The sequence below is a fragment of the Aquarana catesbeiana genome, linkage group LG03 (assembly GCF_042186555.1).
Source record: "Aquarana catesbeiana isolate 2022-GZ linkage group LG03, ASM4218655v1, whole genome shotgun sequence".
Taxonomy (NCBI): Eukaryota; Metazoa; Chordata; class Amphibia; order Anura; family Ranidae; genus Aquarana; species Aquarana catesbeiana.
In genome coordinates this window covers 271,457,115-271,480,293 of record NC_133326.1, presented here as the reverse complement: position 1 = coordinate 271,480,293, position 23,179 = coordinate 271,457,115, and the positions used below count along the sequence as shown (strand labels likewise).

The following is a 23,179-nucleotide window of genomic DNA, read 5'->3' as shown; positions in this document are numbered from 1 at the left end:
AGGTAAATGGTCTGTGCACTGCAAGTGCAGTCACTCTAGATCTGAGGGGAACATAAAAACTGCATTTTTGCTTGCATATGATTGGATGATAGAAATCAGCAGAGCTTCCCCTCATTTCAGAGCTTCCCCTCAGATCTACAGCGACTGCACCTGCAGTGCACTTCTAGTGCACAGTATATTTGCCTTTAGTAAATCAACCTCCTGGTCTTTCTTCACTTCTGATGCACACCTCCCAACATTTTGAGATGGGAAAGAGCGACACCTACTAGCAAATGGATGTAGGCATAGGACACGCCCCCTGCCACATCCCCTTAAAGGAGAATTAACCAAAAAAAAAAGGTTAATTAAATCTACAGGGGCTTTTTTACCATTACTATTCCTTTATATTGGCTTTTAAAATTTACAAGTGCAGCAATTTAGAAATTGGATGAAAGGTTTAGAACTGGGAAACACTTTTTGAAAGATAAAAAGTGCATTTTATATACAACTATATAGATCAGACCAAAATGAGGGACAAATGAGAGGGAAAGAGGGACAGAGGGGCATTAATCCAAATCAGGGACAGTCCCTCGCGATCAGGGACAGTTGGGAGCTATGCTGATGGTTGAAGTGAAAGAAAGGTAAATGCTTCCGGGGTACTAAACATAAGGCCCATTTATAGATCTGCTCCCCAGATCTTGCCTGGAGAGTCCAGCTAATCACTTTGCTTGCCAGGTCTCTGGGCATCTGGGAGTTCCTATCAACTCAGCTGCTAAAAGGCTGATAGGAATGGCACTACATCTGTCAGCTAGAGTGGTGTTTCAAGGCTTAGGAGGAGGATAGAGCAGATGGCCCCATGCATACTTAGAGGTCATTTACACTGCCCAGGCAAGTATGGGCAGTCTGTGTCTCCATGGGGCACCCGAGCATGGGATAAGGATGCCTGCATGCAGAGATGTAGAAGCCTGAAGTTACAGATGAATAAAGGAGGGAAGAGGGAGGCAGAATGAGTTTAAGATATTCTCTATTATTGTTGCTGTTTTTTCCATGACCACATATTGCCTGTTTGTCGCCTGTGTATATACACAATTGCTTGTTTGTTGCAATACGTTATGATTACCTGTTTGTTTCTCTCATATTGCCACCACTGTCCACTTGCTCTCATATTCCAGTTATTGTTTTTCTTCCCCTGCGTGTTGTCACAATTGTTCATTTGTTGCCTGTATATTTTCACAGTTGCCCAAATACTGAAATGATTGCCCATTTGTTGCCCTTGCATTCTAACAATTGCTTGTTCAGGCATGGTCAGGAATGCCTTTTTTGCCTCCTTATTGTCGTCATCTGTTTGTTTAGAGGACCATATTACAATAATTGAATCCCCTGCATGCCTGCTAAGATCAATCCACAGTACTGTTAGGGCTACATTTGTCTATGGTATACTATGTGCACCACTATTAAACCACTGCTTCCATTTCAGCGTAGTATGCCCTGCTTTTAGCCCCTACTCTTACCCCAACCACAGGCTTAGAAAGTTCCAAGGCATGGTTAATGCATGCATGGATGTGCACTATAACGCTTATTAAAATGTCAAAGAGAAGAACCACCGCAAGAGACCAGACATCTGTTACACCAGGAAGAGTGTCAACAGAGGCTTTTTTAGCCTCTGTAGCATTAGCACAGAGCAAAGATCAGTGGCGTGGGCGGCAGGACAGATGAGTTTTAGATGACTTTTACCCTGTGCAATACCATTCATCCATATGGACATTTGCTTTGCTGGAAAACACAACAAAGATGCAGCAAACAAGATTTCTTACAGTGCACCATACTACAACACAGGTTTGAACAGAATGAAAATACTTTAACACAAAGCATATAAACACACACCTGCCATGTCCTCTGTTTATTTGGACCATAAACATACTCCCCAACTGTCTGATTCCACAGGACTGTCCTAGAATTTGAGCATGGTCCTGGCGTTTCACGTATCCAGGCAGTGTCCCTGGACCGAGTGGCAGAAAATGCATTCCAGCACCCAGCTCGTCTCCAAACTCTTGTACAACTGTTTGTAGTCAGCAGCTACCAATACTACATAAGGACACTTACCTGTACAGGGATCCAGAGCTGTCCTCACCTGAGACGCTTCTTCAATTGGCTTCAGTCCAGATGCCGGCATCTTGGCTAAGGGTAACCAGTAGTGAAGCCTAACAGCTTTGCGGCCAGTTTTCCACTGCAAATGGGCAAACTGCACTGCACTTTGTGAATGGTCCCACAGTCTTCTGGGACCTGTGATGTGTTCCAGATGGAGAAGGAGGTGGGAACCGAACGTCTGCTCGACGATCCGACCAGAAGTTGGAGTAGGTGCTTGTCAAAACCAGGTACCCACTCCCCCCAAAAGTGTCAGTTATTAAAGAGTGGAGGATACAAACAAGTGGAAAGTCCCCTTTTGGGTGACATTCCACTTTAAGGTAGACTCTGACTAAATGTCAACTCTCTGTATATTGTTTTAGTTTCTATTAAATTGTTTTTTAGGTATATGTCTATCTGTGAGGCTCTCATTCATAGCACAGTAACTAAACAGTATTTTATGGCTGCAAATATTGTGGACTGTGTATAGGGTAAGCTATAGGCTTAGACTCTATTTAACCACTTCAGGACTGGAAGGACTTGCCCCCTTAATGACCAGGCCATTTTTTGCGATATGGCACTGCATTGCTTTACCTGACAATTGCGCAGTCGTGCGATGCTGTACCCAAACAACATTTATGTCCTTTTTTCCCCACAAATAGCACTTTCTTTTGGTGGTATTTGATCAACTCTGTGGTTTTTATTTTTTGCGCTATAAACAAAAAAAGAGCGACAATTTTGAAAAAGAAAAACAATATTTTTTACTTTTTGCTATAATAAATATACAAAAAGAAAACAAAAAAAACGAATTTCTTCATCAGTTTAGGCCAATATGTATTCTTCTACATATTTTTGGTAAAAAAAATCCCAATAAGCGTATATTGATTGGTTTGCGCAAAAGTCATAGCGTCTACAAAAAACGGGATAGATTTATGGCATTTTTATTATTTATTTACAAGTAATGGCGGTGATCTGCGATTTTTAGCGGGACTGTGACATTACAGCGGACGGATCGGACACTTTTTTGGAACCATTGACATTTATACAGCGATCAGAGCTAAAAACAGCCACTGATTACTGTATAAATATCACTGGCAGGGAAGGGGTTGAGTGTTCCCTAGGGGGGTGTTTCTAACTGTGGGGGGATGGGACTGACTGAGAGTAGAGGGAGATCGCTGTTCCTGATCACTAGGAACAGCAGATCTCTCTCTACGTCCCTGTCAGAACGGGGATCTGTTTGTTTACATTGACAGATCCATGTTCTGGCTTTCTGAGGAGTGATTGCAGGCGGCCAGCGGACATCACGGCCGCCGGCCATGCGCATCAGCTCTCCCACCGTGCAGTGGCGCGCATGCGCCTGCTATAGCTGTTAAAGGGACCGATGTACAGCTACGGCGATAATGACCGAGGCTGGTTGGCAAGTGGAGGTTGTAAACTCTGAAAAAAAAAAATGCAAGACAAAGGCATAATGAGCTAGTATGCATTGCATGCTGGCTCATTATGAAAAAAAAACGCTGAGACGGCTGACATCTTTCCCGGAGTTACTTCCGGGTTCGTGGGCTCCAGCGCTGTGAGTGGCTGAACCAGCTGCCGTTCACGGCATGGGGGTTGGAAGGGACGCACCCATGGCCGTTCCTTCAGAGCATATGCGCTAGTGATTTCACTGGCTGCATTTAATGTAAATATCTCCTAAATGGTGCACGTTTAGGAGATATTTTCACTAACTATAGGTAAGCCTTATTATAGGCTTACCTATTGGTAAATGTCAGCAGAGGAAATTTACTTCCTCTTTAAGCTGATCTATCCACCACAATGTCGCAGTCCTGCTAAAAATCGCTCATCACTAGTAAAAAAAAAAAAAATAATAATAATAAAAATACCATAAACCTATCCCCTAGTTTGTAGACGTTATAACTTTTGCACAAACCAATCATTATACACTTATTGCGATTTTGTTACCAAAAATATGTAGAAGAATACATATCGGCCTAAACTGAGAAAGACATTTTTTTTATATATTTTTTTGGGGATATTTATTATAGCAAAAAGTAAAAAATATTGCTTTTTTTTTTTCAAAATTGTCGCTCTTTTTTTGTTTATTGAACAAAAAATAAAATAAAAACTGCAGAGGTGATCAAATATCAGCCAAAAAAAGTGCCATTTGTGGGAAAAAAAAGGACGTCAATTTTGTTTGGGTACAACGTTGCACGACCGTGCAATTGTCAGTTAAAGCGACGCAGTACCGAATCGCAAAAAGTGCTCTGGTCAGGAAGGGGGTAAATCCTTCCGGTCCTTAAGTGGTTAATGTGTCCGTTCCAAATAATCAACAAAACCATTCATAGGTTGGATAAAAGTCTAATTCCGCGTACACACAATCAGAAAAGGCGCCAGGAAAACTCCAATGAGAGCTTTTTGTCGGAACATGCGACCGTGTGTATGCTCCATCGGACTTTTGCTAGCGGAATTCCAGCCAGCAAAAGATTGAGAGCAGGTTCTCTATTTTTCGGTCTGGGAAAGTTCCTATCCAAAAATGCGATCGTCTGTATACAATTCGGACACGCAAAATCACGCTTGCTCGGAAACAATTGGACTCATGCTCGGAAGCATTGAACTTCATTTTCTCGGCTCGTCGTAGTGTTGTACGTCACCGCCTTCTTGACGGTCGAAAGTTCAGAGAACTTTTGTGTGACCGTGTGTATGCAAGGTAAGCTTGAGCGGAATTCCGTCGGAAAAAACATCCAAGTTTTTTTCTTACGGAAATTCCGCTCGTGTGTACGCGCCATTAGAGCAGTAAAACACGTATTGGGTTTAACTGGTCCATGTATTTAGAGATATATGTATCAGACTAAAAAGAGAGACAAGAAGGATCTGGAGCCTGAGGAAGCTCAGCTATGCCCATTGCCCTGCATTCTACAGGGAACACCCCCCCCTCCCCGCCGCGCGTTCCAGCCGGTGACGTCAAGAAGGAATGAGGCGAAGCGCTCGTGCACCACCCACCCACCGCTGGATAGAGCGCGCTCCCGCGCCGGTTCTCGTGTGACCCGGAAGTAGTAGCCTGTGGAATCTGCGCAGAGCGAGCAGCGTCGGCCCAGCTGGCGGCCTGGAGCCCGGGGAGAAAGTTACAGCCGGGAGTGGAGCCTCCCGGGTTCCTGATGGAGAGTCCTAAATGACCGGACGACGGTAAGAAGGCGAGGTTTTAGGCGTAGCAGTGCACGCGGATACTTTTATCTCCGCAGCAGCCTAGGGCTGAGCTGTGGCGGGGAACATGGCTGCCCCCGTTGTGTAGTCTGTTGGATGGGCAGAGCGGTGAGGCCTGTGAAGTGTCCCCCCTATTACCCCGTTGTGTGTGTGTGTGTGTGTGTATATATATATATATATATATATATATAGAGGGGGCTTCGTCTCTTCCAGGTTGTTGTGAACTTTTTGTTGTGTGTATGAAGTACGACCCCAATGTACGTTGGAAGTGTTTACATGGGATTTCCAGCTTTGCTTTATCTAGTAGCCGTTAGGGATCTGCTTCCTCTCCATGATATCACGGCTGTGCAATGTTTACTAGGTCAGGGCCTGCAGATGAGTGCCACCATACTAGGCCCATTCACTTCAATAGGAGTGATACTGGTGTGCCTGGCACCTAGAAGACTGACGATACTATATACATTATACAAACAGCGGTCATCTGCTTCCCTGGTAAAGAGCCCGTGTCACCGCAGTACGCATGTAGCACTTAGTGTAGCTCCCTCTGTTATGTATCACTGTCCTTTTTTGTTTTTAAGTCACCCCAACACTTCCAAGAGTGTTAACCGCTTTCCTTCCCAAACCTGCACCTTTCCCCCTTGCTGAATGGAAAGCCTCTTGTAAGGGGGCTTTGAGGCTTCAATTTAAAGTGGTTGTATACCCATTCCAATGACTTTTATGTAAATGGCAGGCTTTAAAACGAGTTGCGCTATGTGAAAGTCTCCTTACGTGCTTGCCTTTCCTGGATATTTTTCACTTCTGACGTCATCCGCATGTGCACCTTATTTCCTATTTTTCCGTTAGAGACCCTGCCGGAAAAATGCAGGGTCTGTGCCATTTCAGGCGTCAGCCCCCCGACATCATGCAAGATTTGATTGTACTTCTGCAATGTGAAGATCGTGTACACCTTGGATAGCGCTATTGCTGCGCATGCATGGGATTAGGGACAATACTAGCTGTGGAAGGAAGTAAAATAGAATGTAGAACCCGGAAGACCACAGTACCTATGGCGTTTATAATATAAAAGAAAAAAAAAAACAGAACGATTTTTGGACATACTCTTAGTGCCCATTTGATTGAAAATCGATATTTACATTAGAATGTTGTTTTAAATAGGGTATTTTTTAGAGAGTTTCCTACTGCTTTAAGGCTGACCGTACATTGTACAATCTCCTTTAGATCCACTATGTAGTGCAGGGCCCTGATTGGTAATATTTTAATGAATGCTTGGGTTTGTCCTCAGACAATGTCGTTTTGGAAAATATAAAATATTGTATAGTGCAGGGGTCTCCAAACTTTCCAAACAAAGGTGTCTTTCAGGTGGCCAGTGTGAGTAGAAAATGTCAGTGGGAGTAAACAGTGCACCGTCATTGGTAGAAATTGCGTGCCATTGTTGGAGTCATAGGGAAGAATTGTGCCCCTTCATTGGTGTTAGTAGAATAAATAGTCCCCCCCCCCCCCCCCCCCCCGCCAGCCACAGTTTGGAGACCAGTGGAATAGTGTATGGCCAGGTTAACCTACTCCGTGCAAACCTTGCATGATAGGATAGCAAACAAGTTCATTCATGTGAATGTTGGCAGTGGCATGGCTGAATTTTGAGGACTTGTTCACTTTTAAACAAGAACCTATTAGTCTCCACCCTCTCCTTCTTTAGCCCACTAACCGAGAACTCCCACAACTAGATGCTCTCCTGCACATTTCCAACGCTGGTTGTGCCTCCACAGGGACTTCCACTGGACTTGGGGCCTGTACCTATAGTATCTCTAGTGTAGGGGGTCCATTCAAATCTGTGGGGATACACCGCAAAGGCACTGCCAGCAAAGATTTTAAGCCATGGAGGGTAAACACTGGAAAAGGTGTATGAGCATCTGGGTTGGTGGTCCTATGTTGATTAGTTTATGGTTCTTGGGAGGTTGTTGGGCTAGGTTAAAAAAAAAAAAAAAAAAAAAGTCTGGCATGAAGAAACAAAATTCTTGTTCACTGATAGAACCAAGGGTTAATGTGCTTTACAAATGTCATAATGTAGAGGTTATACAAGAAGTCCCATGCTCTTGCTGCTGTATGTTAACCAAGTAAGGTATAAACAAAACAAACTATTACCAATTACAAATCGCAGAGTCCCTGGGAAGAAATAATGAGAAGTTCCAAATGTGGATGTGCTTCATCAACTGGCCCCATATGGACTGTTGAAATTCTCATCAAATGGCATGAATTGGTATCAATAGAATTGTGTGTTAGGGTCTGGGTTGACACATCAATTATATAAATATATAGCCCTATTGTCCAAAACCAATCATGTCACTACAAAGCAGTCATATGTCTAAAAATTGTCCACTAAAAACTTTAAAACATAACATGAGCTATAGGCATATCCCCATCCAAGGGCTCAATGTGTGATAAGAACTTCGTATGACTTGAAAAAAGAGGGCAAGCCTCAAAACTTGTCATTCTGGAGACCAAAGATGCATTCATTCTCTGGATAGCCAGCGGCACGTCACTTCTAGTGACATGGCATTGGATGTCGCAACTTCCAGTGACATGATCCTGATGAGCACATTACGTTTACAACGTCATAGGCCTCATGCACACGAGACGCTGTTAAACTTGCGTTCAGAGGCAGTTGGACACTTTTTTTCAACTGCCCCTGAACTCATTCAATGTTATCCTATGTGTCCATGTACACAGTCTCGTTTTTGGCGTTTTTAGGCAGTTGTGTTTTAACCTCGTTTTTCCAGAAGAAAAAAAAAAATGGGTTCAGACGCAAACGTTTTCCACGTTTCAGACGCTAAACGCCGGTGCCGCGTTTGCGTTTATAAGTGTTTTTAAAGGAACCCTATTTTTTGGACCAGAAAACACAGAAATATGATGGTAAACCGCAGCAAAGAATTACTAGGACCCAAATTCGGGTCACAAAATGTCAAGCACTTTTCTGCAGCAGAGACTGACATTTTGCGACCCAAATTTGGGGCTCCATATCTCGGGGCCACTTGGTGCTAGGTACCCCAACTTTGGATATGTTGTAGTGTTAGTTCCACTGTGTTTGCACACCAAATTTGGGGTTCCTAGCACCAAGTGGTGCTTGGTGCTTACAATAGCGGTGCTTTACCGCCGACGCCCCCCGCCCCAGTGTGAAAGGGCCCTAAAGGACGTTTAGGAGCAGTTGGGCGTTTTTTTTTTTTTTGTTTTTTTTTTTCAACTGCTCCTGAACTCTCCTCTGTTATCTTATTAGTACATGTGCACAGGGTCCTTTATAGTTGTTTCTAGTCAGTTGAGTTTAGAAGCTTTTTTTTGGAAAGCAAAAAATAGGTTCAGACAGATGTTCAGATGCATTTGAATCACCAAATGCCTGTAACAGCTTGTAAACGCTTCTAAACGCAAACACGGCATGTAAATGCGGCAAAACTGACGTATTGAACGTGGGTTACTATCTATCAAGTTAAATTGTTCAGGAGAGGTTGTAAAAAGTCCTGTGTACATGAAGCCTAAGTTGTGGGTTTTATAGATGAAGGTTGCTGCAAGACTTTCCAAATAATTTTCCTCGTTACATAATTTATGTGATTATGTTAATGACACTGGTTATGTGTATTTTATAGCAGAGCCGATAGAAGTCCCCTGGCATCTGGGATGTCTTGCACATGATTCTGATCTACTTGTCAGACAGGCACCCTGTGGGACTCGGCTTCTTCTGTGTTTTGCAGCACAGTGTTGCACATAATTTTCCTAAAGATATGACATTTCCTAATCACATGACGCAGGGTTCAGGAGAAGTCCAGTCCTGATTCCTAGCTGTATGGCAGGTGGTCTATCTGACATGTACTGTGGGAGAGCTTTGTCTGTTTTTCAACAATAAAACACATAAGCCTACATTTCTGGTCCATATTTTGGTATTTTCTACATTAAAAGGATATCTATTATTATTATTATTATTCAGGTTTTATATAGCGCCAGCAGTTTGCGCAGCGTTGAAAGCTATGTACTTCCAATAATCGATTAACGTGCAATCACTTCGAAAGCGGTAATTTTTGTCCGATTTTCGCTTTGTGTGTACGGGCCATAGGGTGTGAATTTAGGCCAACCCTATGGTAAGCTGCGATTTATGAATCGTGAGCTTTTGACTGCAAACTTTTGAGGCTTGCTGCCACAAATAAGGAACATCATATCATTTAGTGTATATCCGGCTTCTGGCCTGCGGGGTCACCATAGCCAATAATCTGAGGCAATGGATAACCCAGCCCCCTCGCTATAAGGGCTCATTCACACCGGCAAAAATAACCACTGCATTTAGATGCGCATATTGTATAATTTTATGTGCATTTAAACAGCAGTATAGTAATCAATGAGCCCGTAGACACAGCTGTGTCTACGCGCATAAACCCGTACATATGTAGTCATTTATTGGAATGAAAAAATTATTTTATGCAGGATCTTCTGCTAGCTCAGCCAGCATAAACTTAAGTTCCATGCAGAAAAATACGCATATGCCCGTAATAAATTTTAAAGGGCTCATTTCCACTTGCTTTGGCTTCAACAAGGCTTCGGACAGGCTTTGTTAAAGATCTCTGAATGCTAGTCAAAGCTCCTGTCACTAAATGAAATGGTTAGCTTTCAGTCCTATTTACACCTGCTTTTGCATTGCTTTGGCTTCGCTTCAAAAATTATACCCCATGTAGCTTCAGTTGTGCTTCAAAGTGTCTTCAAAGCCTCCGTAGACGTCTGTGGCAAAGCTCGCTTGAAGCCCCACGGAAACTCCACCAACGCCCCGCCGAAGCCTCATCGAAGCACCAAGCAAAAGCAGGTGTGAACGGGACTGTAAGCTAACTATTTTATTTAGTGACAGGAGCTTTGACTGGCATTCAGAGAGCTTTAACAAAGCGTGTTTGAAGCAAGTGTAAGCTAGGCCAAAAGGTGCACTTACAACAGCCATGTTGTTAGTGTGTGATGTTTCTAGGAAGAGTAGACAAATCTGTATAGGCAGGGATGCTGTGCTTTTTATTTGGCATTGGTACATGTCGTCTGTAGCAGTGCCTGACTTCCCATACCTTTTTTTTTGTTTGACAATAGCTTGCTTATTAGCCCTAAAAGTTGCCGAAATTAACAAGATTCACCGCTCCAATAGACTATTAGGGTTTACTGCAAATTGTGCAAACTACAGGTGTGATTCACTAAACTATTTATGGACTGAAGTCGGGCTAATTCACTCATCCCTGGTTTCTAAGGTGGACTGCAGTGAGGAGTTGGATCTGTGTTATACAGAGACAGCCAGTCAGTGCATTTGTCTCACATAGAGCTCACTCCCCACCATGATGTAGGATTGGACTGCTAGAAGATGGTGGAAGCTGTTGCAAAACATGTTGCTCTTTTTGAATAGCAAGGGGTGGAGAGTAGGACAGTGGACAACAAATATTTTGACTTTAAGCCTGGTTTCCCACTACTGCGATGTCAGACATCGCATGTGATTCGCATTTGCTGTGCAAATTACATGCAACGTCTGTGTGAAGCAAATTTAGCCATACAGTTTGTATGGCTGAATTTGCATTGCATTCAGGCCAAAGTCGTGCAGAACCCTTTTTTAGTCCACACCAGAATCGGATCGTTCACACCCATGTGATCCGATACCTGTCCGTATTTACAGTTCGCACTGCGCTATGCAAACCAATCTGAGGGTATGCGATGCAGGAACCTGCACTGGATTTGCACGTGTTCTTGCATCGCAGCAGTGTGAACCGAGTTTAAAGTATAACTAAGCCCAGGTTCACACTGATGGGGGATTTAAATCGTATGAGTTCAGCTGAACCCGCACAATTTCATTCCCGCATGTCAGTCCAACTTCCGGGGCGATTTCAGAGACATCTGTGTGGGTTCCTGCACAGATGTCAATACAAATCGCACCCTAAAGTCGCCAGAAGTTGTACAGAAACTACTTTTGGGAATCGGTGCGGCATCACACCGATTTGAACTGTACCATTGTTGGCAATAGTCGCCGATTTGGCATGCGTTTTGACATGTCAAATCGCATCAATGTGAACCTAGGCTAAAAGCCACATTTGTAGATCTGGATAGTGGTGAGGGGTTATCGGGATTTAATTGCCGTCTGTGTCCACATTATGAACTCTCTAGTTGACCAGATCACTGAGGTCACCAGAGATGAAAGTGAGTGGAAATCCAAAATTTTGAGTTTCCACCAGAACAGGAATAGGGGGAAAATCCACTGGGGACACTTGTTCCCATAACAACTAAAAGGTGACTTCCCCCAAATTTGAAATTATAATCTCTTACTTCCTGTTGAGTGGACAGGAAGGGGAAAAAGTATCAGATGGTAAGAAAACAAACAGCGGTTGTAACCCTCCTCTACTCAATACGAAAATGTAAAATGTTTCCGCATTTTAGCCTCTCTAGCCCTAGTTTACACCAGTGCGGCTTTGAAATCGCGCTACTTGAGCGCTATTTTAAAGCCGCACATCAGTGCGCTTTGTACTGCCGATTCCATTTTGGCTTTCAACTTCATTTAATAGAAGTCTATGCAAGTCACAATAAAATTGGTAAAATGTAGTGCAGGAACCTTTTTCATGAGTTGCAACAATATGAACGGTTCAATTGCTGGCAATGGGGTGCGACTTTGCTGTGTAATTTGGAACTGTCAAATCGCATTACCAGTTGCACCAGTATGAACGGGGGCTTAAAGCCCAACTGCTGCCAAAATGTGGGTTTGGATAAACCAGGAACAACATGGTAGGTCAGGATTTTAATTTCCATAAATGTTTATTGAGAAGGTTTCAGAAAAAACAGGTACATAGTACAGAGCTCATATTCATTATGAAAAGTTTGATAGCATACAGATATTGAAACGTTGTGTTTTCATCATCTGCAATATACATTTGAGTGTCGAGTGTCGCTTGGTCTCGAGTTCTGTGAATCATGTCATGCAAAGTACCGTAATTGGGTCTTGATGTATCTGTTTTCAACTGCATATAGAGGTTACCCTAATGCTTGCTTTCTGCAATAAGGCATGATGTTTTGGGACGTGTACTGTGCTTATTCAAGATATTTTTCTTTAGTATAAAGTAGGTGATTAGCTGTAATATATTATCTTATGTAAAAGGAGGGGCGGGGGGCGGAGGAGCTGTGGTAAACTGGGAATTCAATCCAGCAAGACTGTGTGTGTGTGTACTTGGTCCTCCGTCAGGTTTTTATTGCTTAAATTTATCAGCCTGTTCTGCTCTGGTCCTTCATACGCTTCCTGTTTATGGGTGCATGGCCTGCAGAGATGCCAGGTATACCAATTGGCAGAAGATGGCTAAGATTCCAGGTAATAGCGCTGTTGGACAACAGTGATGCATGGTGTGTCTAATGCCTGGTACACACGGGCAGTTTTTATTTCCGTTCAACCCAGCTGGCTGAATGAAAAGAAACAGAGGAGCTCACTGAACTAACTATGCAATGCTAGTACAGAGATCTCCCTGCTGAGCTATTTTGTTCTGGGGATAACACCCCCCCCCCCCCCCCCCCCAACCATAACACATCGGTCAGCGCTCACAGCCATTGGCTGCCAGCGCTGTTCTGTTGCGGATCAGCTGTTGGTTTTCCAGCATGCCCGTTTGACAGAAACCAGACAGGTTGCTGTACACACTAGCTGTATGTCAGCTAGTTTCTGTTGAACCAGCCCATACTGGCTGCTATTCGGCCATTGTGTACCAGCCTTAACACATATCTTCAGTAAATATTGATATCGTATTGTCTGGAGTGCTGGCCATTTATTATTACTAGGTTTCATTGCTGTCTGTGTCCCTAACAAAGACCCCTTTCTAGTACACTGAGTCCTAAAACTGTAGACAATGGGGTTGATTTACTAAAACTGGAGAGTGCAAACTCTGATGCAGCTGTGCATGGTAGCCAATCGGCTTCTAACTTCAGCTTGTTCAGTTAAGCTTTGACAAAAAAAAAAAAACCTGGAAGCCGATTGGTTTCTATGCGGAGCTGCACCAGATATTGCACTCTCCAGTTTTAGTAAATAAACCCCTGTGTTTCTCCGTCTTTCCTGACCTGAAACAAGTTTGGAGATCGGCAGTTTTGATCTCACTCTTGTCGATTGATCTACATGCTTGTTCCACATAAGCGAATCAAAGGAATAAAACCAAAGTCCAGTCCTCACTTGGGGCCCAGTCACACTTCTCTGTTGCTGTGGATTGCATTGACACATGTGCATTAATGTGTTGTCATGCGTTAACCACTTGCCGACCGTGGGACGTCCTGGGTTTGTAGGGGTATATCTGAATGATGCCTGCAGCTAGAGGTATCATTCAGATATTGCCGTTTTCAGCCGGCGATTCCCTACATCATAAGAACGATCATAGCGGCGGGTCAGCTGCTTGATCGTTCTTATGGGCAACGAGAGGGGACGTCGCCCTCACCGCCCTCCGGTGCTTCTACCGACTCACTGATAAGATTGGTGAGTCTGAGAATGGATCCGCTGGCCCCGGATGTCCACCATATAGATTTCCGGCGGACCAGATGGTCGCCGGAGTCTCTATGATCGTCGGAATGCGGGCACGATGTTATGACGTCACCCCTGGCCTCTGCATTCAAAAAAACTGGGCCGCCTCGGATGGGAAGCCGTAATTGTTTTATATTTTAAATTATTTTAGGCTTCCCAGCCTAGAGGTGAGATGTGGGGTCTTATTGACCTCATATCTCACTGTAAAGAGGTCCGATAATGCCATATTCCTATTACAAGAGTTGTTTACATTCCTTGTAATAGGAATAAAAGTGATCAAAAAAAATTTTTTTTTTTTTAAAGTGTCAAATTAAAATTTAAGTAAAATTAACAATAACAAAAAAAAGTTTAAAGTGCCCCTGTCCCCGTGTGCTCGCATGCAGGAGCGAATGCTTACGTAAGTCCCGCCCACATACATATGAAAACTGTGTTGAAACTACACATGTGAGGTGTCGCCGCGAAGAGCGAGAGCAATAATTCTAGCCCTAGACCTCCTCTGTAACTCAAAACATGTAACCAGTAAAAAATTTTTAAAGCATCGCCTATGGGGATTTTTAAGTACCGAAGTTTGGCGCCATTCCACGAGCGTGTGCAATTTTGAAGTGTGACATATTAGGTTTCTATTTACTTGGTGCAACTTCATATTTCACATTATGCTAAAAAATTGGGTAAACTTTACTGTTTTTTTTTAAAGCGTGAAACTGTTTTTTCCAAAAAAAAAGGCGTTTGAAAAATTGCTGCGCAAATACCGTACGAGATAAAAAGTTGCAATGACTGCCATTATATTCTCTAGGGTCTCCGCTAAAAAAAACACATATATAATGTTTGGGGGTTCTGTGTAATTTTCTAGCAAAAAAAGATGATTTTTACATGTAGGAGCAAAGTGTCAGAATTGGCCGGGTTGGTAAGTGGTTAATATGCTTGGGGTTAAGATGGCCTATTCATTTGGAATAAGCTGCTAACGCATTGGGCACCGTACAAAAAAAAGTATGTGCAGCACATCACAGTGCACATTAGCGTGTGGTATAGTGTATTGCTGTGCTGCAGTTGGAGCTGTGTTACTTTAGCATATTGAGATGCCATTCAAAATGAAGGGCACCTCAATGCATTAACACATGTAAAGTGCATTACAGTAGTTCACCCAATCGCCAAGGTATGTACTCAGCCCTTAAAGAAAAAACTGAGCTGTCTTTGAGAATGCTATACTTCAAGAATGCTGCGGTTGTCCAGATTTTCAAGTCGCATGTTGGCAAATTGGCAATAAATTATTATTTCTGGTATGTTTAGCTCTTCAGTCTAATGGATGCACATGCGTTTATTTGATCTGCTTCAGCTGTTATTATTATAATACAGGTTTTATATAGCGCCAACAGTTTGCGCAGGGCTTAACAAAATAAAGGCAGACATTACTTACATTACAATTTGGTACAATTGGAATCAGAGGGCCCTGCTCAGTGGAGCTTACAATCTAAAAAGGAAGGGTCAATTGATACAAAAGGTAATAGCTGTGGGGGGATGAGCTGATGGAGGAAGTAAAACAGTCTTAGTAGGATAGGCTTATTTAAAGAGAAGGGTTTTCAGGGATCCTCTAAAGATGCGTTTGCATTTATTTCTATTTGCTGCAAATATGATCAATCATACAAATGTAGGAATTTGCATGTCATTTATCTACAACATTCAATATAAGATTTGGCAGACCCTAGTTGCCGCTCTAGGTCATATCGGTTCATTGAGGTGAATGGGACAGAGCATGAAATGATAGTTGCAATGAAAAGTACTTTGGACACAGACCCATATTAACATGGCACCAGACTTCATAAGCTTCCTGCACTGTTCAAAATTCACACACTGGTGAAGATCACTTAGAATATTCAGGGGGCTCCAAATCATTATAGGGCCATTTTCAAATTTGTTTTGCTTGCATCAGAAAAATGTTCATCTCTTTTATTCAAAATTTTCACATTATGTAAAAGGTTGTGCAAACTGCAGGGTGGACATAAATGTATATAACAACATTACAACAATGAAAACCAATTCATGTGCAATCTGCATGTAAATGTTTAAGTCAGTGGTCATCAACTCCTGTCCTCAGGCCCACTAACAGGCCAGGTTTTATGAATTACCTTGGGGAGATGCAGACTAGAATACTGCAATCACTGAGCAGCAAATGATATCACCTGTGATTACCGTATTTATCGTCGTATAACACGCACATTCATTTTAAGAGGGAAGTTTCAGGGAAAAAAAACTTAAATTTTAAATAAGGATCTTTGAAGCAAAATAAGGGTCAGTGTCCATCTGCAGCCTCACCATTGCCATCAATGCAGCCTGATCAATGCCCATCTGCAGCATCACAAGTGCCGTCAGTGCAGCCTCATCATTCCACATCAATGCAGCCTCACCATTGCCATCAATGCAGCCTGATCGATGCCCATCTGCAGCCCAAAGGGGACAGGGAGGGGGGCGGGACGAGCGCCGACAGATTACATACAGAATCTCCTATGATAGACAGAACAGTGGTCCAATGGAGGTCCAGGAGACGGAACTTCCTATTACAGAGGCCACCAAGTAAATAGGAGATTCTCACTTTATGTAATCTGATGGTGCTCGTCCTGTCCCCCCTCCCTGTCCCCTCCGAGGCAGCTAAAACTGAAGTATTGGTGTATAACACGCACGCACTATTTGCACCCGATTTTCATGGTGAAAAAGTGAGTTATACGCCAATAAATACAGTATTTCAGTTATCTTGCAATCCTGGCCTTTTGGTGGGCCCTGAGGACAGGGTTGATGACCACTGGTTTAAGTAAGACTTATTTCTGTTGAGCTTTCTGTGCTTTTCTAATATACAAACACTTGAGGAAATAAAACAGTCAAGGTTGAGGATTTGCCCAGACAATTTTTTTTCTTAAACTTATGTGAATTAAAAGGTGCATGGTTGTGCATTCGAGACAAGATTAAGTTCACGTGAAATTGCCTGCAAAATGTTTTGTTGGAATCTGCTATAATTATGAGTGACCCTGTTCTAATCTTTTGTGAGATGATATACAGCGCATCATGCATGAATTCAAGTAGGGCTGAAACAACTAATCGATTAATCGACAACTAATCGATTATGAAATTAATCGATTACTATTTTCATAATCGATTAATCGTCCAGTAACATAATGGGGTTAAAAAAAACTAAAATGAGCACTTTATAGTACAAAAAGAGCAACAAATGGCTACTGTAAATATTACTTTCACAGTTCTACAGTAAAAAATTAACCCCTTACAGTAGCGATCTGCTTTTTTTGTACTATAAAGGGGTAATTTTATTTTTTTTAACCCCATTATGTTACTAAACGTCTTAGACCTGGTTCACGTCTATGTGTTTTTTGCAGAAACGCACTACAGTTCATTTACATGGTTTCCTATGGGACACGTTCACATCCATGCTTTTTTCAGCCGCTGCGTATTTGGAAAGGGTCAGGGACTTTTTTTTTTTTTAAACACAAAACGGTGCTTTTTTGGTTCAATATACTTCAATGGAGAAGCTGCAGAAAAGCATGTAATGTGTTTTTGCAGCAATTTGTGTTTTTAAATCTGCCCAACAACAAATTGGCCGAAAAAAATGCAAAAAAAGCAAATTGCAGCAAAATCACATGCGCAAAAAGCACTGCAGAAGCAGATCAAAAGCAAACTGCATAGGTGTGCACCGAGCTTTATGCTGGCCACATGCATCAAATTTCAGACAAGAATATTCAGAAGAAAAATCTTTGTACATTCGCTGAATGAAAGAATGTAGTTTGAAATTTTCACTTGTTTTTAACATTCCGTTTTTAAAATGAATGTAATTTCTGAACGAAAACCACATCCACTGTCTGAAAATTCCTTTCACCAGGAAGTTTTCTATTTCCAAATTTTCCCATCACTGTGGTTGAAAATGAACATCAATTTAAGCCCACTAACGATTAGAAAATCGAACGAACGTTCTTAAAATGCCTTTATGTTTGAAGGAAGATATTGTTTGTTTTTTTAATTAAAAAAAAAAATTTGATCTCCGAGTCTGATGATATTTACCAGATTCACTCTTTAATAGTATATACAGTATATCTCCTCTAATAGTATATACAGTATATCTCCTCTAATAGTATATACAGTATATCTCCTCTAATAGTATAGACAGTATATATCTCCTCTAATAGTATAGACAGTATATATCTCCTCTAATAGTATAGACAGTATATATCTCCTCTAATAGTATAGACAGTATATATCTCCTCTAATAGTATATACAGTATATCTCTTCTGTCTGTTATTCTCAGAGTGGATTCAATATTTTGCTCCCTAACCATATAGTTGGTTATTTATATTTACCACTGCATAGAGATATTTAAAAATAAATTGCCTTTTTTTTAAACTTTACATATTTAACTAAATTATACACCACACTTTTTTTTTTTTTAAGGTTAATAACCGATTAATCGAAACAATCGGCCAACTAATCGATTATGAAAATAATCGTTAGTTGCAGCCCTAAATTCAAGTGCATGTAACCGCACCAAAAATATTTAGGGGCTAGTTTGCACTGCAGTCCCTACATTCAGTGTGCGTTTGCACATACACATTTAGGCCTTATTCACATGGTCATGCTTAAAGAGAAGCTTCAGCCTAGAAACACAAATGTTAGTCAGCATCTACAAATACTTTAGCTGTTTACATTATATAATGCTGTAACAGAGTGGATTCTAGCTTTTTACAAGCACTTTTACTCAGTTCCACTGGGGATTCCTGACAGGGAGGGAGGGGGGGTGGGGGAAGACTGCACATGGCACAATAAGACCTACCCCAAAAATAAGCCCTACTGTGTCTCTTGTTGCCAAAATAATATAAGACCCGGGCTTATTTTTGGGGAAACATGGTATGTTAAATTGGGAGCAGTGGCTGCACGTACATGGGGACGCACACTTGTGCATCAGCGTGTGGGCAAATATGGCCTTCCCATTGGCATATGCTTAAAGTGGTTCTAAAGCTTAAAAATGTTTTACCTTAATGCATTCCTTGCATTAAGGTAACATAGAAGTAAAAGTGCAACGCTAGAAACATATCTCAAAATGAACTCACATTCAGTATTAAGAATTATGTGAAACCTTAATTAAGTATATTCACAGTGATACTACATCAATAATGAAAGACCAATAAAGAAATGAACGTGGAATTCATGAATAGTAGAAACCCAATGTGTAGTGAGTACAAAAATTTAATGAATAAAAAAACAAAATGTTCATAACATCCTCTTGATGTCAAAAGTGAAAACAACTTGTGAAGAAAGTTTACAAGTAGATAATCAACCACCAATTGGATAAAGGCTTACCGGAATGTTTGAACCCAGAAGGGTGTACGCCCAGTGAGTCAACCAAGCTTGTGGTGGTGTACACCAAAGATGAAGGCTTCATATCTTGGAAACCTTTTGATAAATGAATCGGGTAATCCCACAAGTCTTCAAAAGGGTAGTAACCTCCAAGGTAGGTAGGTATTCATGGAGCAAGATAGATTCTCCCATGCATTCATATGTATAGTTGGAGAGTAGAACAAAATGCCACATAGCGTGATTCTATAAAAAATATTGGATAATTATTAAAGTTAAAAAACTCACATTTAAGAAGATAAACAGCACTTTTGGTACATGTATAATGGCAGCAGTAGAGCCTGGCCTGTCATGTTTCGTCTAGACATCATCTGGGGTGCTAGCCCACTGCAGCCATTGCGTTATATATGAAGTTTGACCCCAATGATGAGACACAGACCCGTGGTGTGTCATTGAATGCGGAAATGTAATACCGCGATTGCTTCCTGTAACAAGATGGCGACGCGGCGTACGTTGCAAGCCTCAATATAAAACGTGGATCGCTTCCTGACGTAGCTGGAAGATGTAAAAACATGCGCATCTCACCTCGCTTTGAGGGGAGGATCATAGACGAGGCGCCAACGTCATCCATTTGGTGCCTTGTTGACACAATAAGCCAAGCCTCGTTTCAAACATTCCGGTAAGCCTTCATCCAATTGGTGGTGGATTATCTACTTGTGAACTTTAATTCATGAGTTATTATTATTATACAGGATTTATATAGCGCCAACAGTTTGTGCAGCGCTTTACAACATGAGGGCAGACAGTACACTTACAATACAAATCAATACAGGAGGGATCAGAGGGCCCTGCTCGTTAGAGCTTACAATCTAAAAGATGTTTTCACCTTTGACATCAAGAGGATGTTATGAACTTCTTTTTTTTTTTTTTTTATCTTCATTTTATTTTTGCACTCGCTACACATTGGGTTTGTACTATTCATGGACTCCACGTTCATTCATTTATTTGTTTTTCATTATTGATGTAGTATCGCTGTGAATATACCTAATTAAGGTTTCACATAATTCTTAATATTGAATGTGAGATTCACAACATTGCTTCAGTTCTTCCTTTTTTTTTTTTTGTAATTCCTTTTATTTTCAAAAAATGTTACAGTTCAGTGGACAAAATACACAAGACAGCGTATATGAATATAGTAAAAACAGAAACAAGTCACTTAAAGGGTTAGATGCCATATTAGTAGTGTAGAGCAACAGTTCCCTCGATTATACAATCTACAAAACATACATAAGGAATGGGCCATACGAGATAGCTGTCCGTGTGCCAAACCAGGGAAGTTTCCTGAAAGTGACCCTATTTACTCACTTAGACTGTATAACTATCGTGGCCAGACAGTGAATAAAATATTCTCAGCTGGTTAGGAGGGATACCTCCTAGGGGACCAGCGGAGTCCAGTTATGGGATATAACCAAAACGTAATGCAAACCATGATATTCATCATATCTGACTAAACCTTCCCAAAACTGGAGGATGTGTGGAGGGAGACATAGAAAAGGGGATGGAGGGAGAGGGGAGGGAAAGAATTCCCGCAGAAGGGAGAGGTGGAAAAAAAAAAAGGGGGGGGGGGACGGGTAGACAGGTAGTGAACGAAGAGGGTTAAAAGGGATGTATGAGGAGGGTAAAAGGAGGGGAGGAACGGCGGTGGAGACCCCAATCCAGGAGTCATTCAGTCTGTGCCACCTCATGAAGGTATGCCTCAGAGTAGATAGATATAGTGTTGCCAAGGTCGCCATGTCTCCCGAATGGCCTCCTCCCTGCCGTACAGAGTGGCAGTGAGATCTTCCATGTCTGGCAATTCATTGACCTTGGCATACCACTGGGATTTCGTTGGTGGGGTCTCCGATCTCCAACACAGGGGTATGCATGCCTTGGCTGCATTCAATAGCTGAATAGTAAGGGAGGCTTTATGTTTCTTGATTGGTCGTCTAGAAAGGTGCAGCAAGCATGCCCAGGATCCCCTTCCAAAGTGACATCAGTCAGGTGTCTGATCGTGCGTGCCACCTCCAGCCAGTAGGGTTTAATTTTAGGTCAGTCCCAAAAGATGTGGAACACTGTTCCCTCTCCCACCCCACATCGCCAGCAGTGACTACGAACTTGCGGAAGAAACCGGTGCAGTGTGGAAGGCACCCTGTACCAACGAGTCACAATTTTATAACGGGTCTCTTGGACTTTGGTGGCCAAGGATGATTTCTGGGCGAAATGTAAAATCTTTTCCCTCTGTGATTCATCAAAGCGAACTCCCAAGTCTTCTTCCCATTTAGAGAGGAAGGGGGGGATAAACCCCTCGACTGGTGAGATCAAGGAGGAATAGATCAGGGAAAGGGAGTGGCGGGTTGGTTCTCTGCAGCGACATATTTGTTCCAGCTCTGTAAGTGGACGCGATATGCCCCGAGCCCGTGCACATCGGCGTAAAAAGTTACGCAGTTGGAGACCGCTCAAGAAATCCAATGGTGGGTCTAAGGCCTCCAACCCAGCAGCTGCAGTGAGTTGGCCATTCGGTCCGAGAAAGTCGTGGAGGTGGGGCCAACTCCCCCCCCCCCCCCGCCGACAGGGCTTCAGTTCATTTTGAGATATGTTTCTAGCGCTGCACTTTTTATTTCTGTTATTTTTACAACTGTCCATTTGCCGTGCTAGCTGCTATTCATTGTACAGTGTAACTAATTTTAACAAACTTTGTTGCAGCATCCTGCTTGGTTTTCTGAAGAAAAAGCGGTTTGTCTCTCGCCATGTGTAAATTGAATGGGAGTGATGTTATGATTATCAATCAGCTGCTGCATTTACAGGGTTCCAATGAGGAAAGTGGCAGGCGTGATTTCCCTTTGGCAGGGGGGGTTCTGTACACTACTATCTGTGGAACGGTAATGTTTTAATAACATTCAGTTACAATAAGACCTGCTGTTTTTTTTTGTTTTTGTTTTTTTCGCACCAAAGTGGAGTTACCCCTTAATGTGTTCTAGTGTATTTTCTTTCCGCACTTGAAAAATCGGAGTGCTAAAGGGTGTTGTGTTTTGTTTTTGTTTTTTTTTTTTTTTAAGAATTCTCCTGACAGCAACAACCTTTAGAGACTCCACACACACACACACACACACACACACACACACACTAGTATATTTTCTGCAGATTTTTGTCTTCAGATTTACCAAAACATGTAGTGCAAGGGCCTGCCTAATTGCATGCAAATTGAAACTCTTAAGGTTTGACCTCATTATATGGTTTTGGTAAATCTGAAGACAAAAATCTGCAGAAAATCTAATTGTGTGTATGTGGGTCTTAGGGCAAGTTTACACCAGAACACGGTGCGGGAAATCTGTATTCTGTGTGCTTTCCCCATACCGCATTTAAAATAAATTGGGTGTCAATATTAAGTCAAAGACATCCCAAACGAAGGTCACAAACGTAGTATGTTTCCTTGCACCGGAGTGCATGGTACAGAAGTACCACGCAATGCAGTTGTGATTTTTCAAAAGTAGTGCATGTGGTTTTCAAAATGAACGTGCTGAAATCGCATCACACAAGAATGCATAGCTTGCTCCTGTGCGATTCCCAACATGAATCTGCCCTTACTTGTTTCAGGTTAATAATGGCAAGCCACTGCCTTAGTGTTAGCCTGCCATGCAGATTAGGCTGTTATCAACTGTTTTTGGCTGGGGCGTTTTTGGCTTTAAAAAAACAAACAAAACTAGTTCTGAGAGGAGTTTTTCAGCTGTAAAAAATGCTTTCTCAAATGCTGATAAATGCCGACAAACGCTGAAAAACGGGTCTCACCAGCGTTTTTTGACGTTTTTGATCCATTGAAGAGAAATTTTTTTATTTAAAAAAAAACAAAAAAAAAAAAACGCTATTGTAAAAACTTTGAAAAACTTACTGCAAAGCTACTGGCGTTTTTCTAACGTTATTTTAACGTCCAGTGTGCATGAGGCCTTATACATAATTAAAGCCAA

At 42.0% G+C, this 23,179-nt stretch overlaps 1 protein-coding gene across 1 annotated transcript in view; it reads left to right on the top strand.

Annotated features, from left to right (window-relative positions):
- The first annotated feature begins 5,117 nt into the window (after positions 1 to 5,117).
- FRS2 (fibroblast growth factor receptor substrate 2) overlaps positions 5,118 to 23,179 on the top strand; it is a 75,081-nt gene continuing 57,019 nt past the window's right edge. Inside the window, exon 1 of the mRNA XM_073620061.1 lies at positions 5,118 to 5,283. The gene's annotated coding sequence lies outside the window, so the exon portion shown is untranslated. The remainder of the gene's footprint in view (positions 5,284 to 23,179) is intronic.